The sequence below is a fragment of the Bos indicus x Bos taurus genome, chromosome 1 (genome assembly GCF_003369695.1).
Source record: "Bos indicus x Bos taurus breed Angus x Brahman F1 hybrid chromosome 1, Bos_hybrid_MaternalHap_v2.0, whole genome shotgun sequence".
Classification (NCBI taxonomy): Eukaryota; Metazoa; Chordata; class Mammalia; order Artiodactyla; family Bovidae; genus Bos; species Bos indicus x Bos taurus.
In genome coordinates, this window is record NC_040076.1 from 80,061,228 (window position 1) to 80,075,501 (window position 14,274).

The following is a 14,274-nucleotide window of genomic DNA, read 5'->3' on the forward strand; positions in this document are numbered from 1 at the left end:
CTTGGGTCTTTTGCTTAGAGACTCCCATGGCAGGCAGTTCTTTACCATGTGACCCAGCAGCCTCTCTCGTGGTTGGGAAGATCTGCTAAGTAAGTTCTTCCTTATCTCCCGTTATGCAACTCTGTATTGGTTTGCCTCTCCCCAGCATCCACACAGTATAATTCTAATCATTCTTCCACATGAAGAAAGTGCTTTTTACTTTAGCTTCTGCAGGTTAGAACACCTCAGTTTCCACATTTATTCTCCCTCCAAGACAGCGTCCTAAACCTCCATCTTCCAAGTAAGTGCAACTCTGGGCTTGCTTCATTTTATCCTGATTTGTACAGAACCCAGGGGAACACAGCATTCCGATGGGTCTGAACAACAAGGAAGAGTAGACAGAACTGGCACGTTCCCTCCTCCAGAGACTGATATCAATTCCTCCTCTTCTTCACTTCTTTCTCCTCCCTCCCATCACTCAAGTTGCAGTCCTCCCATCAGATGCCACTGACCCTGAAAACAGAAGTAAATTTGGAAGAGCCAGTGATGGTGGAATGAGGAAGAGAAGATGATGACGCAGCTCAGTTTCTTGCACTTGCAGCCTAGAGCACCCAACCAGGCAGGCCATCTCCCAAAATAACCTTCCCTCCAAACAGTCAGCTCCTTATAACTTCCAGGGAGCCCTTCATTCCAGCTTTCTAGGGCGTGGTTCTCAGTGTCCCTGTGCCCATTCTCTAGCCACCCTTTCCAGAGCTCGATAGACTGACCTCATTTAACCAAGACATTTACAACCAACATTCCATATTTTGTTGTGTTGTTATTGACCCCAAGAATTGTAAAGCCTGCAAGGCTCCTCTGTCCATTGGATTTCCCAGGCAAAGATACTGGAGTGGGTTGCCATTTCCTCCTCAAGGGGATCATCCCCGACATTGAACCCGAAACTCTTGCACTGGCAGGTGGATTCTCTATCACTGTGACACTGGGGATTCTCCAAATACACTTAGAAATATATTTTAATGGAAATAAATATCCATCAACAGAAGACTGGTTAAATAAACACATCCATAATATAGGATGTGATGCAGCCATGAAAAAATAATCTGTATATGCTGACACGGAAAGACCGCCAAAAGGGCAAGCCTGTAAAGTTGTAGTTATAATGTAATCTATTTACAGAGCTTTTAAAATATATCTGCATATACCCATAAATACATACATATATAGATCCAAAGGGAGCTGAAGGACCCAAAACAAACTGCAAACAGTAGTCACTTTGCAGAAAAGTGGAATTGGGGTAAGTGAGCAAAGGTAAGGGGGTTAATTGCTTACCCCATTTGAAAAGAAAACAGATTACATTTATTATTTGTGTGAAGAAGCCCCTAACTCTATGTGTAGTTTCCCCATTTTTATACCTGTTCCCCAATTGATGATCTCAGAGCTGGAAGGGGCCTAGAGACCTGGGAGTTGAATCCCGTGGTGGCATGCCAAAGGTGGCATTTATCTCACCCAAGGCCACACAGCAAGCTCGAGACAGCCAGAGACTACAAGTCACAGGGCAGGCCCAAACATAATGGGAGTCCCAGTGGATTAAAGACAGGACTTGAATGATGACGTCAAATCAATTTTCTCCTTTTAGCTGAGTCAAAAATTCCTACTTGGGAGCAACAGTGACTTAGGAGAGACCAAGACTCTCAACAAAATTGGAGGGAATAGGGGAGCCGAGTGTCTTCCCATGGAGAAAAGGAGGCATCAGAGAAGACCTGTTTCTCAGGCACAGTGGCAGGGCCCTACCTCCCCTAGGCTTGCTGACCTCATTCACAAATCAGAGGGAAGGGGTTGAGTGCTAGACAGGAGATTCACAAGCATAGTGTGCCACGTGCTCATCTGAGTGACAACCATATCTTCAGAATTAGACAGGAAGCAACTCTACTTGAAGAAACCCCAGTACTCTCAGGCCATCAGGCTCTGACCTTCATTCCATATGAAAACTCTGCCTCTCGGGAACTGTAAGGCTGGGTTCAGGTGTGATGCAGAGTCAACTAATATTGAGTTGCTAGAGCTGTACGTGGATTACCTCATTTGCTACTCATCAAATTTTTAGAAATATATTCAAAGAAACTCAGAAGTCACTTGACAAAATATACAACTGGTAAATGTTGGTGCCCTATTGCAAATCAGGTCTCCTGACTAAATTCAGCGTTCCTTTTACCCTGTGTCTTTGTTCCCCTGGAGAAGAGAAAGTCTGCCCACTCCAGTATTCTGATCTGGGGAATTCCACGGACTGTATAGTCCATGGGGTCACAAAGAGTCAGACACTGAGCGGCTGAGCGACTTTCACTTTGAGACAGACACAGGTCATGGCAGGAAAATTCACTTGAGCACTAAAACTTTCTCTCTCTCTCTTTGTCACTCTCTCTCTCTCACACACACACACACAGGGTTCCATCTGTAACACTGACAGCAGACACAGGCTCCACGAGCCTCAAATATGGCATTTCACCCAATGCCTCAAATATGCTTCATGCAACTAACTCAGTGAAATATTTATGGCTGAGCTGAAAAAAATGTCTGGGACTTATTTCAAAGTCATGTAGGGTCAAATGTGAGGTTGAAGACCCTATGAGTTTTGATAATTATTGAAGATAAGTGATTATAAATGGGGAAAGGGGGGTAATTACACCATTCTTTCTACGTTTGTGTGTTTGAAACTTTCCGTAAGAAGACTTGTAATGCATCACACCAGTGATCATTTCTCTCAATTTGTCACCTGGTAGGAGACCCCACCTTAATTAATTTCCTACCTGCTATCATGGTAAGAAAAAATATTAGGACCACAGTCTCTGCAGCTTGTGAAAATTTCAATTATAACAACAACAGACATCACTTATGGAGTGCTTCCTGTAAACCTGGCACTATACTGGACCCTTTATCTAGGATTTATAATGGAGGCTTCCGTAGTGGCTCAGAGGTAACGAATCCACCTGCTAATGCAAGGGACATAGGTTTGATCCCTGATCTAGGAAGAGCCCACATGCTTTGGGATAACTAAGGCTGTGAACCTCAACTACTGTGCCCTCGAGCCTGGAAGCCACAACTACTGCAGCCCATACACCTAAGCCCGCTCAGCAAGAGGGAGCCACCGCAGTGAGAAGCCTAAGCCTGCTCAGCAAGAGGAAGCCACCGCAGTGAGAAGCCCGTGCGCTGCAACTAGAGAGCAGCCCACACCCGCCGCAACTGGAAAAAAGTCCACGCAGCAACAAAGACTCAGCACGGCCACAAATAAATAAATAAACATTTAAAAAATAAGCGAAGAAAAATTAAAATATTTTTTAAAAATAAAATTCTTTCTAAAAATCCTTACAATGATCCAGTGAGGTGAGGCAGTTATGTCCATTTTACAGAGAAGGAAATTGAAGCTTCATGAGCTTAAGTAGCTTGTAGACGTCTATATTGGTGATAACTGGTACACAAGTAATTCAAATCCTGAATTACTTGCTCTCAATTTCTACCTTTTCCACAATACAAAATACTTAGGTACTTTAAAACTTCATAGGCAACCAGGACTGAATCTACAAACTTTTTAAAAATGATGATAGTCTTTGAAGTATGACCCAGTAATTCCAAGTTTAGGATTGTATCCTATGGGAATTATCTGGAATGTGGAAAGAGATTTATCACAAACATGCTAATCTCAGGGGTAATTCAATAAAGGATCTGAAGTAGTTGAACAAGCCCATGACAGCCCTTATCCAGGAAGCCTTCCCCACTGTCCCAGTCTGGGGTGGCTGCCCCTCCTCTGCATTCCCAGGGCACCTTGCACTGGTCTCTTGCTACTCCAACTCCTCTGCTGGATCATGAGCTCTTCTTATACAGCTTTGGTTTAGAATGGGCACTGGAAGATGCAAGGAATGAGCTAACAAATGACCCTGGGGTTGCTTATTTTAATACATACAGAAACAGAAAACCAAGCTGTTAAAGTAAGTTGTCACAAGGGCAGGACTAGAACTCAAGGCCATACCAGGGTCCTTCTCTCTCCACTAGACTTTAGCTGTCTTCTTACATGAAATATATATATATATATATATTTTAAACGGCTGGTATCTGGATGCTTGAGGCACAGCTAGGAAAAGGAGAAGAAGCTGGAGACTCTTTCCTCTGCAGGCCTTCACTGAAATGATCACTGGAGTGATTGGATCCCATGGGACCATGTGACCTTGGAGATGCTGATATGTTGATGAATGAAAAGGTACAGGTTTAATGTGAATATAAACTGTGACATGGGTACATGAAAAGACTAAGCAAAAAAGTCAAGAGTAACTGCACAAGCAGTAAGTTCTCTACCATTTAGAGAAAACAAATCCACTAAAAAAAAAACAAACAAAAAAAAACAGACAAGAAGGAAAGTTGCAAACATTAACCGTGGTTGCCTTTGAATAATAGAATTTTTTTTCTATTTCTCTATCCTTATTTGTACTTTCCAAATTGTCCTCAATGGGCATGCTGTATTTTTATAATCAGAATGATAAACAAAATTTAATCACTAAACTGATTCTAAAGGCTAACCTGATTCTTCTAGTCATGACTCAGAAAATCACCCCAGTATTTCAATGTGCTGACACTTTGTTGCTTACTATGTTACTGTTTCATGTACAACTATAGAAAGCACATCTATTCAAGTCAGTATACAATGCAGACAAGCAAGAAAAATATATGTTTTTCCCCAATTTGGTTCTTACTGAGTAAGTCACTGACACCAAATCTAAGCAAATTCTCAAGAGTCTATGTTCCAGAAGATTACTGCAAATTTCACTAATGAATTATTTCCGACACTCTGTAATGCAACCACGTCCCCATACTTGTGGAGATCCACCTTCTCTTGGAAGCCTTCCCTTTTCCACTCTCTCATTTACCACCTGCTCTTGGTTTGACTTGACGAAAAGAGACAATCCTACTCCTGCAGAGGTCAATTTTGAGATAAATTAGATCTATTTTCTGTGGGTTCCTGAGGGCAGTTTTCCAAATGCATTCCAAGCAAGGATGGTGGGGGGCCAACAAGTGGATCTGGTTCTTTGTAACTCCAGGCCCAGCATAGGAACCACCCCTGCCCCCACCTGCGTGCTTGTCAGTAAGTATGGAGTAAATGGATGGAAAAACTAGATTGCACTCACCTGGGCATGAAATTTCTGGATTTTTTTTTTTTTTTTCAAACTAGGTTTATTTACCTTAAAGTCACACACACTGCACAACCACCCAAAGACCCTTTTAACAGTCTGGCAGACATTTCGCCTTGTTTGTGACCAGGCTGGGCCTCTTCCTTTGAGCACAGGGCTCACCCAATGGGGTTATCTTCCCATCATCATTCTCTCCCACTAAAAAGCTGATGAGCACTCAACCCTGCTGGGAGGTCTGAATAAGCATGCATCACATGATTTACTACCCGCCACACCCCTGGGAGATGCATACATGTTCTTCCCTTGACACTGTGTGGATGCAGTCCACAAGGAACACAGGAGAGGAGGGTTGACCCAACCGGACTCTCTACCTCTAAAGGCTGAGCAACTTCCACTCCATCCAAACAGCCTGTGCAGAGACTGGGCAGGAAGGACTCTCACTGCACAAGGAACACTGGAACCCAAGAAGTTAAATAGCATGAAGAGCTAAGGAGGGTCTCTCTTCTGACTTCCCGCTGCCTTTCATTCTGTGATCATACTTTAAAGCACTTCCCTACTGGAGGAGCAGGAGGCAGAGGAATGTGGGGAAACCCAGGGCAAGAGTAAAGAGAACCACTTAGTAAACACTAAAGAAAACCAATCCCCAATGAAAACTATTAATATAATACTCCTCACTGAATCTACCACTGGGATCCATGGTTTTGTTTAATAACCAAAACCTGTGTAAGTCCTTAAGGAATTCACTCTCTGACTTAAAAATGTGTTGTTGTAACAACCATCATAACTTTGACTGTACACTGGGGTACCAACAAAAAACTCATTTGACATAAGTTTCGCTAAAGCGCAAAAAGGGCACTAACAGCAGACACCTTGTTGTGTGTCCCTGGGCAAGTGATTTCTCACTGAGCTTCAGTTTTTTCATTTAGAAAAACAGGCCAGCTGATTTCTAAGTTCCTTACAGGGTGAGCGCTCTGATGAGAACCATATTCAAGTGTTAAGTGGAATTACCACAAAAATGAAACACCCTAGAAACCTTAAGAGCAACCAGTGTAGTTAGGAGGTAAGAGGAACAGGGTGAAACAGCACTTTGGGGAAACCCAGACTCAAAGTGATGTCTTTGGTTTTCCAATGTTTCCCCTGACAAATACAAAATTAAAAAGCTACTTCCGTGAGACTCTCATCTCTAAAAACTTAATTAAATAAAATCAGTGAAAACAATGCTTTGTTCTCCCACAAGTGACTCAGGAATACTGCCCTAGGAGACACTTTCTACCCTGTGTGCTTATGCCCAAACAAAGGCCTCCTGGCACAAGGATGAGAGGCAAAACATCTAAGTCTCCACAGCTGGCTGGACTCCAGCTTGAGGAGAAGGGGCAGCCAGAAGAGAAAACTAACTAGGCTTATGAAAGGCTAGAAGGAGAGTGAGGAATTACTAAATCTATCTTCTCTCAAATGGATAGAACTCTTGAAAGGCATAATGGAAGGGTGCAGCTTTCAATCTGAATTACATTATTTGTTTAACTGTTCTGCCTAAGGCCACTGCCTTTCCAGCCAACCACAGATTCCGGGTTCTGTCTTCAGTCGCTGCTCGGCAATGCGCCATGGGGGAGTCGGAGACTCAGGCTCTTGTCCTCTCTAGGTGGCCAACTTCACATGGGTTGAAACTTGGTACAAGGAACTGAACTCTCCCGGCCTCCGTTTCCCCTCCTGTAAAATAGGAGGGTTCGCTGGATGCTCTCTAGACTCCCCGAGACCGTGGCGCAGGGCTGGAGGCCCGCCGGTCCCCGAGGGACAGGTTAATCTCCAGCGCTGCTGGCCCAGGTGAAGCCGCTGCCCGACCCCTCAGCAAGCACAAGGCTGGCGCACACCCCACCCACTCCACAACCTGTCTGGCTGCCTTCTGCACCCACACCATTACCTAAGGGGCCAGGGCATCCCCTAAACCATCCCCATGCTGCCAGAACAGGACTATTGAACTAAAATCTTCAAAGCTTAGCTGAGCATTCGTAGGCAAAGAAAAAGCAAAACAAGAGGCCTCTCCTTCCGGACCTCGGCATTTCTCGCAAATAAACTCGACAGAACTGAAAATAAGGGCGTCCCCCCCTAAGACAAGAGACCTCGGCTAGCCTTCCTTATAAAGAGACACGACAAGCCAAAAGGGGCCAATGACAATGGGGCTGGCTAGACGCATGGACCTACACGGCAAAGCGCAAGCGAAAGCCAAGACAGTGCTGGGCGTAGTTTAAACCGGACTGAGGAGGCGCTCGCCGTCCCCTACAGGGACAGTGCAAGGACGATGGTGCGCTAGGCACAGTCTTTTCTGGGGGATGGGGGACTCGCAGACCCTTAATTCAACCCCTGTCTCTAAGAAACCACCGTGAGGTGACAGTGAGGGGTGGCCCGGGTCATCTCAAGTCTGCACCACCGCCGGGAACAGACTCTCGGCCTGGAGTAATCTTTTTTTTTGCTACTTTCTCCCTTCGTGTTTCCGAATATTTTTGAATTTGGTGGTTTGGTCTGATACCCAAGCGGTACCTTTTAAATGTGTCAGTCTTTCTCCTCCAGCAAGTGGCGCCCCCAGCGCCGTTCCCTCCCGATAGCTGAGACAAAGGCCGGGTTCCGCAGGGCGGCTCCGGAGGACTGGCGGTGCACCCCGCACCCTGGGCAGGACGCACGTGCGTTTGTTATGGTACCTGCGCCCCCACCCCTGCAGAGAGCCCGGGTTTCTCCTCCTGTACATCCGGCTAGGCGAGATCCAAAGGAACCTGGACTTTACGTCTCCCTTCCATGTTGCCCGTGCAGTGGAGAAAGCGGGGCTCCTTGGGGCCGCGTGCACGTGGGTTTGTTGTGGGTCCGCAGTCTCGCGGAGCCGGCGGGAAGCCAGGGATGCCCCCTCGGCCCTGATTAATCCACAGACACCCCAGCAAAAGGCGGCGGGTCCGCGCAGTGAAGAGTGCTGAGGAGTGCTGAACATCGATTCCCTGCGCCCTCGGCTCGCCACGGGCCCCGCCGCTCCGCTGCCCTCCTGCGCCCCTTCGCTCCACTCCTCCCTGGGGGCTTGGGTCCCGCCACCGCCCCGCAGCAGTCTTACTCACTCGCTGCGCTCTCAGCCGCGGAAGCTGCGGTTGCTCCGCCCGCTCTGCGCCCCAGCCGGTAGGCTGCCGGTTCCCTTTGTTAGCACCGGGTAGTGCCCCAGGCGTCTTCCCCAGCCCGGCCTTGCCTAGGACTCCCCTCCCTGGGATGCCTCCGGACGCCGCCCCCGGCGGCGGCCTGACAGCCCGGGAGCTGGGAGTCCCTGAAGGAGGGTCTGTTGGGGAGGAGTAGAGGGGCCGGGAGATGAGGGGTGGAGGGTACGCGGGAAGAGTGCGGCGAAGGGGCGGGGGAAACGAGCAGTCTCCGTTATGCAAATAGTCGGGCAGACGGGGTGGGTCCCTTCGCCACACCGCGCCCCAAATCCGCCAAGCCCTTCAGAGGTCGCTAGCGAGGGGGCTGCGGGATTAGGGGTGCTTGGTTAGGTGGTGTACCTAACCCCGGAGTGATGCTGGGATCCTGCTCCCCTCCCCCTCCCACGGCGAGGGCGGGCCGAGGGGGAGGGGCAACGCGGAGGGGCAAGGTCCCTAAACGTCTGATCCTGCAGAGTTGAAGCCAGCACTGTCCTAGCAGGCAGAGACTATAAATCTCGCCTCTGCTACTGACCGGTTGTGTTACCCTGAGCAAGTCCCTCAACTGCTCTGAAGCCTTATGCAAAATATGAAACAACAAAATCTATTTCACAGGGTATGGCAAGAACCTCCCACTCACTGCAGGTACAGAACAGGAGGGTCGGTGAGTCCCTGCCCATGGCCATATCCACCTCAAGCCGTCTGCAAGCTGGTGGGCAGGAGGACTCCAGTAGGGTGGAAAAGGGAGTGAGGATCCTTCCTCCACTGAAGCTGAGCTAGGGCTGCTGGGAGAAGGCGAGAGGAGACCACTTGTTGAGCAAACGTCGTCGCCCCACCCTGACCATCCCAGGGGCCCACTTGCCTAAAACAGAACTCTGCCCTGTAGGAGGGCATAAGCGGCCTGCGGCCACCACTGCAGTCCCCGTAGAAAAGATGTGACTACCAGAGGCCATAATCTTCTCCCCATCGAATGGACACATGGGTGTGTATGGATGCTGTCCCTTGCTGTCTGCCTGAAACTATCACAACATTGTTAATCGGCTATAGTGAAAGTATTAGTTGCTTAGTTATGTGCAGACACTTACTCCAATATAAAATAATATTTTTTTAATATCTCCCCAGGGCCTATGGAGGTCCCACTTGGCACCAGACTTTGTATGGGGAGGGAAGGAGTGTGGAAGGTAGTCCTTGTCCTCTGGGGAAAAGAAGTCAGGTACACACTAGAGTGCTTGAAGCCCAGGCCCAGAACTTTCTCTCCAAATCGGTGGTCCTCTCCCCACCACCATCCTGGGAAAGAGGGGGTGGTCATCTCATCCCCAACATCCTTCCAAACACTGCTTTCCCCAGCCCACTGGACCCCTTCTGTTGTCACTGCCGTCCCTTCCCATCTGCCAAGGATGCATTATTGCTCAGTACAAAGAGCTCCAGTTGGAGGGGGTGACAAGCAGAGTGAATTCAAATCTCTAGACCAACTAGCCAGCACTCTTGTGTAAGCACCTCAGTCTGTTTTCATCTGGCATTGAGAAGATACTCATCATAGTATGAGTTAATGAGTAGAAACAGAGAAACTCTTAAACCTGTATCTGGGAGGCTGCTACAATTGTCTTTATTCTGAAAAAACTGGAAACCTAAAATTTTTGTGCAGGAGGATGACATACCTCTTTGTATTTTACACTTATTTCTCTCCCAGTGAACATCCTGGAAAATGGATGGCAGGATCAGAGACTAAAGTGTGGAGCATGGAGACCAGCTTGGATGCTGGAGATATAATAGGAGCTGTGGCAATGACAGTTGTTCAGTTGCTCAGTTGTGTCTGACTCTTTGAGAGTGCATGGACTGAAGCGTGCCAGGCTTCCCTGTCCTTCCACAATTCCCAGAGCTTGCTCAAACTCATGTCCATTGAGTCAGTGATTCCATTCAATCATCTCGTCCTTAATTGTCCCCTTCTCCTCCTGCCTTCTATCTTTCCCAGCATCGGGGTCTTTTCCAAGGAGTCGGCTCTTCGAATCAGGTGGCCAAAGTATTAGAGCTTCAGTATTACTCCTTCCAATGAATATTCAGGACTAATTTCCTTTAGGATTGACTGGTTGATCTCCCTGCAGTCCAAGGGTCTTCTCCAATACGTTCGAAAGCATCTGAGCATTCTTCAGCACTCAGCCTTCTTTATGGTCCAACTCACATCCATCAATCTCTACTGGAAAAACCATAGCTTTGACTATATGGACCTTTGTCAGCAAGGTAATGTCTCTGCTCTTTAATACACTGTGTAGGTATTTAATATGGTGTCTAGGTTTAATACGCTATCTAAGATTGAGGGCAGAAGGAGAAGAGGGAGTCAGGATGAGATGGCTGGATGGCATCACTGATACAATGGATGTGAACTTGGGCAAACTTCAAGAGATGGTGAGGGACAGAGAGACCTGGTGTGCTACAATTCATGGGATTGCAAAGAGTTGGACACAACTGGGCAACTGAACAACAACAACTAGGTTTGTCATAGCTTTTCTTCCAAGGAGCAAGTGTCTGTTAATTTCATGGCTGCAATCACCATCTGCAGTGATTTTGGAGCCCATGGAAATAATGTCTCTCACTGTTTCCATTGTTTCCCCATCTATTTGCCGTGAAGTGACAGGACAAGATGCCATGATCGTTTTTTGAATGCTGAGTTTTAAGCCAGCTTTTTCACTCTCCTCTTTCACTTTCGTCAAAAAGCTTTTTAGTTCTCTTTGCTTTCTGCCATAAGGGCAATGACAGAGAGAATGAGAAAAAGACATGCAAACAATAGCTACCATTTGGGGAGCAAAAGCACTTTGCTTACTATATTATCTATCCTCATCATAAGATATGTGGTGGCCTTAGCCCTATTTTATGGATGAGGAAATTGAAGTCACTTGAAAATGGCAGAGCCAGAGTGCCCCAGACCCTGCCGCAGGCCACTGCCAACCCCGGCCTCTGCTGGAGACTCCTGAACACTCACAGATCTCTCCCCTCGAGGGATGGTGAAGTTGGAGAGAGGCTCCTTTAACCCTCCTGCAGGATGAACCCCCTGCCAGAAGACATGGAGAATATGCTCATGGGGAGTCAGAGCTCACACGCTTCTGTGCACGACGTCCACTCCATCAACCCCACGCAGCTCATGGCCAGGATCGAGTCCTATGAAGGAAGGGAGAAGAAGGGCATATCTGATGTCAGGAGGACTTTCTGTTTGTTTGTCACCTTTGACCTCTTATTTGTAACATCACTGTGGATAATAGAGTTAAATGTGAATGGAGGTATTGAGAACACGTTAGAGAAAGAGGTGGTACAGTATGATTACTACTCTTCTTATTTTGATATATTTCTTTTGGCAGTTTTTCGATTTAAAGTGTTAACACTTGGATATGCAGTGTGCAGACTGCGCCATTGGTGGGACATAGCGTTGACAACAGCAGTGACCAGTGCCTTTTTATTAGCAAAAGTGATCCTCTCAAAGCTTTTCTCACAAGGGGCTTTTGGCTATGTGCTGCCCATCATTTCCTTCATCCTTGCCTGGATCGAGACATGGTTCCTGAACTTCAAAGTGTTACCTCAAGAGGCAGAAGAAGAAAACAGACTCTTGATAGTTCAGGATGCCTCGGAGAGGGTGGCACTGATTCCTGGGGGTCTTTCTGATGGTCAGTTTTATTCTCCTCCTGAATCTGAAGCAGGATCTGAAAATGAAGCTGAAGAAAAGCAGGACAGTGAAAAACCACCTTTAGGACTATGAGTAAGACTTTTGTTAAAGTAAGTCTTTGAAAATGAAACTGTTAATAGTGAAGTAGTTAAATATGGAGCCTTCCTTCAAGTAGATACAAAGTTAAATTCAGAAAATATGAGAGTGATTATAGTTTTATTTCTCCTAATTACGTGAATTTGTCAGGCACATTTTATTATGTAAAATCTGTTAACATTTTCTAGGTATAAATTGGCAGAGGATGAAAACTACGTAAGAGTTCCACATTTCTGAATAAGGGTGACTTGGTTCATTTTTGTTTATTGTAGCCAGAGTGTCTCCATGTCAGGCATGATTTAATGACAAACCCTAACTTCTGAGGGCGCCAAGGGCAGCAGTCCCGGGAGGTAGTACTGTCCTTGTCCCCACTGGCAGGGAAGACTGAGGGTGAGTGACTGATCCAGAGTCCCACAGCTGGCAGGGGCAGGGCCAGGACTCAGGCGCCCCGTCTGTACCAGCATCCACCCTGGTCCGCACAGGATGGTCGTCTCTGGAGTGTGTTGGAGCTTCTGAGATGACAGGTGTGGTCCAGTCACAGCAGTCGGGCTCCACGTGCCTCCAGGTCAGGGCACATTGTTCAGTCCCTTCAAATCATCAAAGGAAACATTTCAACCTCACAAATATGAGCGAATAAACAGTCAATTGTAAAAGCTGTATTTCTGCTTAATTATTTAACCACAGAAGGAGAAGAATAGACCTTAAAACTTCATCTGATAAAAAAATAATCTGTTAACTATGTATAGTGAAGGATGTTAACTTATGTAGACTTATTGTGGTGACCATTTCAAAATACATACAAATATAGAGTCATTATGTGATATAACTTAAACTAATAAAATGTTATTTATCAATTATATCTCAATAAAAAATAATGAAATAAAATTTTAAAGCAGGAAAACGTAGTGCACTGATTCATAGAAGGTGGGCAGTTGGCATAGAGTCAGATATGCTGGCAGAGGCAGCCGGAGTCCTGGTATTGAAGGCCCTGCATCAGTGGTATCCACTGTGCTTCGGGCCCTTTTCCTACAACAGTGTTCAGACATACGACAAAATCGTGGGCATGTGAATAGTAGATCCTTTTCGAAAAGGCTTTAAGATCTTGTGTCGCCCTACCCGTGGTTTTTCAAGTGTAGCATTTTGCCTTTTTACACTGCATCTCAAATATTGTTGTGTTCTCTCTTCTTCTAAGTGTGAAAAACCTTCATTGAAAGTCACCAGAAAGAAAAAGGAACTGGAGATGGGGTCTCCCTATTGAAGATTGAAATGGTGACGTCCACTGCTGACATTATTGAACGGCTAGTAAAGCATTTATTTATTGTAACACCTCACAGACACGGTAGCATACCCGCATCCATTTATGTCACCTGCCTGTGGCTGGTAAGAAATGTCGTGGTCCACCCTATATTCAGTGAGACGGGATCTGACCTGTCAATGAATAGTTGCAGAAAGTCTTGTGCTGTGTTCCTAATCAAAAAGACTTCTGAATATATTGGAATAACACTTTTTTAGTATGTAAAATATCTTTTTATTTTGATTTACAGAATGGAATTTTTTTGTCTCATGTTTTGAATTTCTTTTGTATTTCTTTTTTAACTCCCTACATTTCCCTTATGTTTTTTAACTCATGCACATGCACTATTTGTACAATTTTAAAAGGTAATAAACTCCAACATATCAAAAAAAAAAGAAAGAAAATGGCAGAGCCGGAATTTGAACCCACTTCCGAACACATTGAAAGCCTTCACCATTTCTGTCCTCGGCATCACTTTTTTGTCAGTACTATTTAGAAACCAAGAACAAGAAACAGGTGAGAGGCTTTTCCAGGAGGTTCTCTTCACCAGAACTCTAGCCAAGTTATCAAAAAATCAAGGGACAGACTCACTCTGGTTTCTTGGTTTGCAGGACTGGGATGACCACAGATGACATAAGCCCAAGAAGATCCTGGGACTCTGAGCAGATGAGCAGGCAAGAAGGAGTACCCTGACAAATTTCTAGACTGGGAGCAGTCAGTTATTTCCTTTGGGAACTGCTCTCTCAAGGTTGCTGTGTCTTCACTTGGGGCCTTCTCATCAAGAAGTGAGAGGCAAGAGGCTGGACCATTGGATGGGAGGTGATCCTATCCTCCCCAGTCTATTTATGAGGCTTTCCTACTCATTGTCTCTGGGGCTCCTGCTTTGACAGCGTGTTTTCCTTTGTTGTTGTCGTTCAGTCA

The 14,274-nt window shown here is 46.2% G+C and overlaps 1 protein-coding gene and 1 pseudogene across 2 annotated transcripts in view; one reads left to right on the plus strand and one right to left on the minus strand.

Annotated features, from left to right (window-relative positions):
• ST6GAL1 (ST6 beta-galactoside alpha-2,6-sialyltransferase 1) overlaps positions 1–8,727 on the minus strand; it is a 151,510-nt gene extending 142,783 nt beyond the window's left edge. Inside the window, exon 1 of the mRNA XM_027538537.1 lies at positions 8,246–8,727. The gene's annotated coding sequence lies outside the window, so the exon portion shown is untranslated. The remainder of the gene's footprint in view (positions 1–8,245) is intronic.
• Positions 8,728–11,293: 2,566 nt separating this feature from the next.
• On the plus strand, positions 11,294–13,748 carry LOC113890983 (annotated as a pseudogene). Its single transcript, XR_003510641.1, has 3 exons — positions 11,294–12,073; positions 13,252–13,439; positions 13,719–13,748. The product of XR_003510641.1 is annotated as an STARD3 N-terminal-like protein pseudogene (transcript).
• Positions 13,749–14,274: the final 526 nt, after the last annotated feature.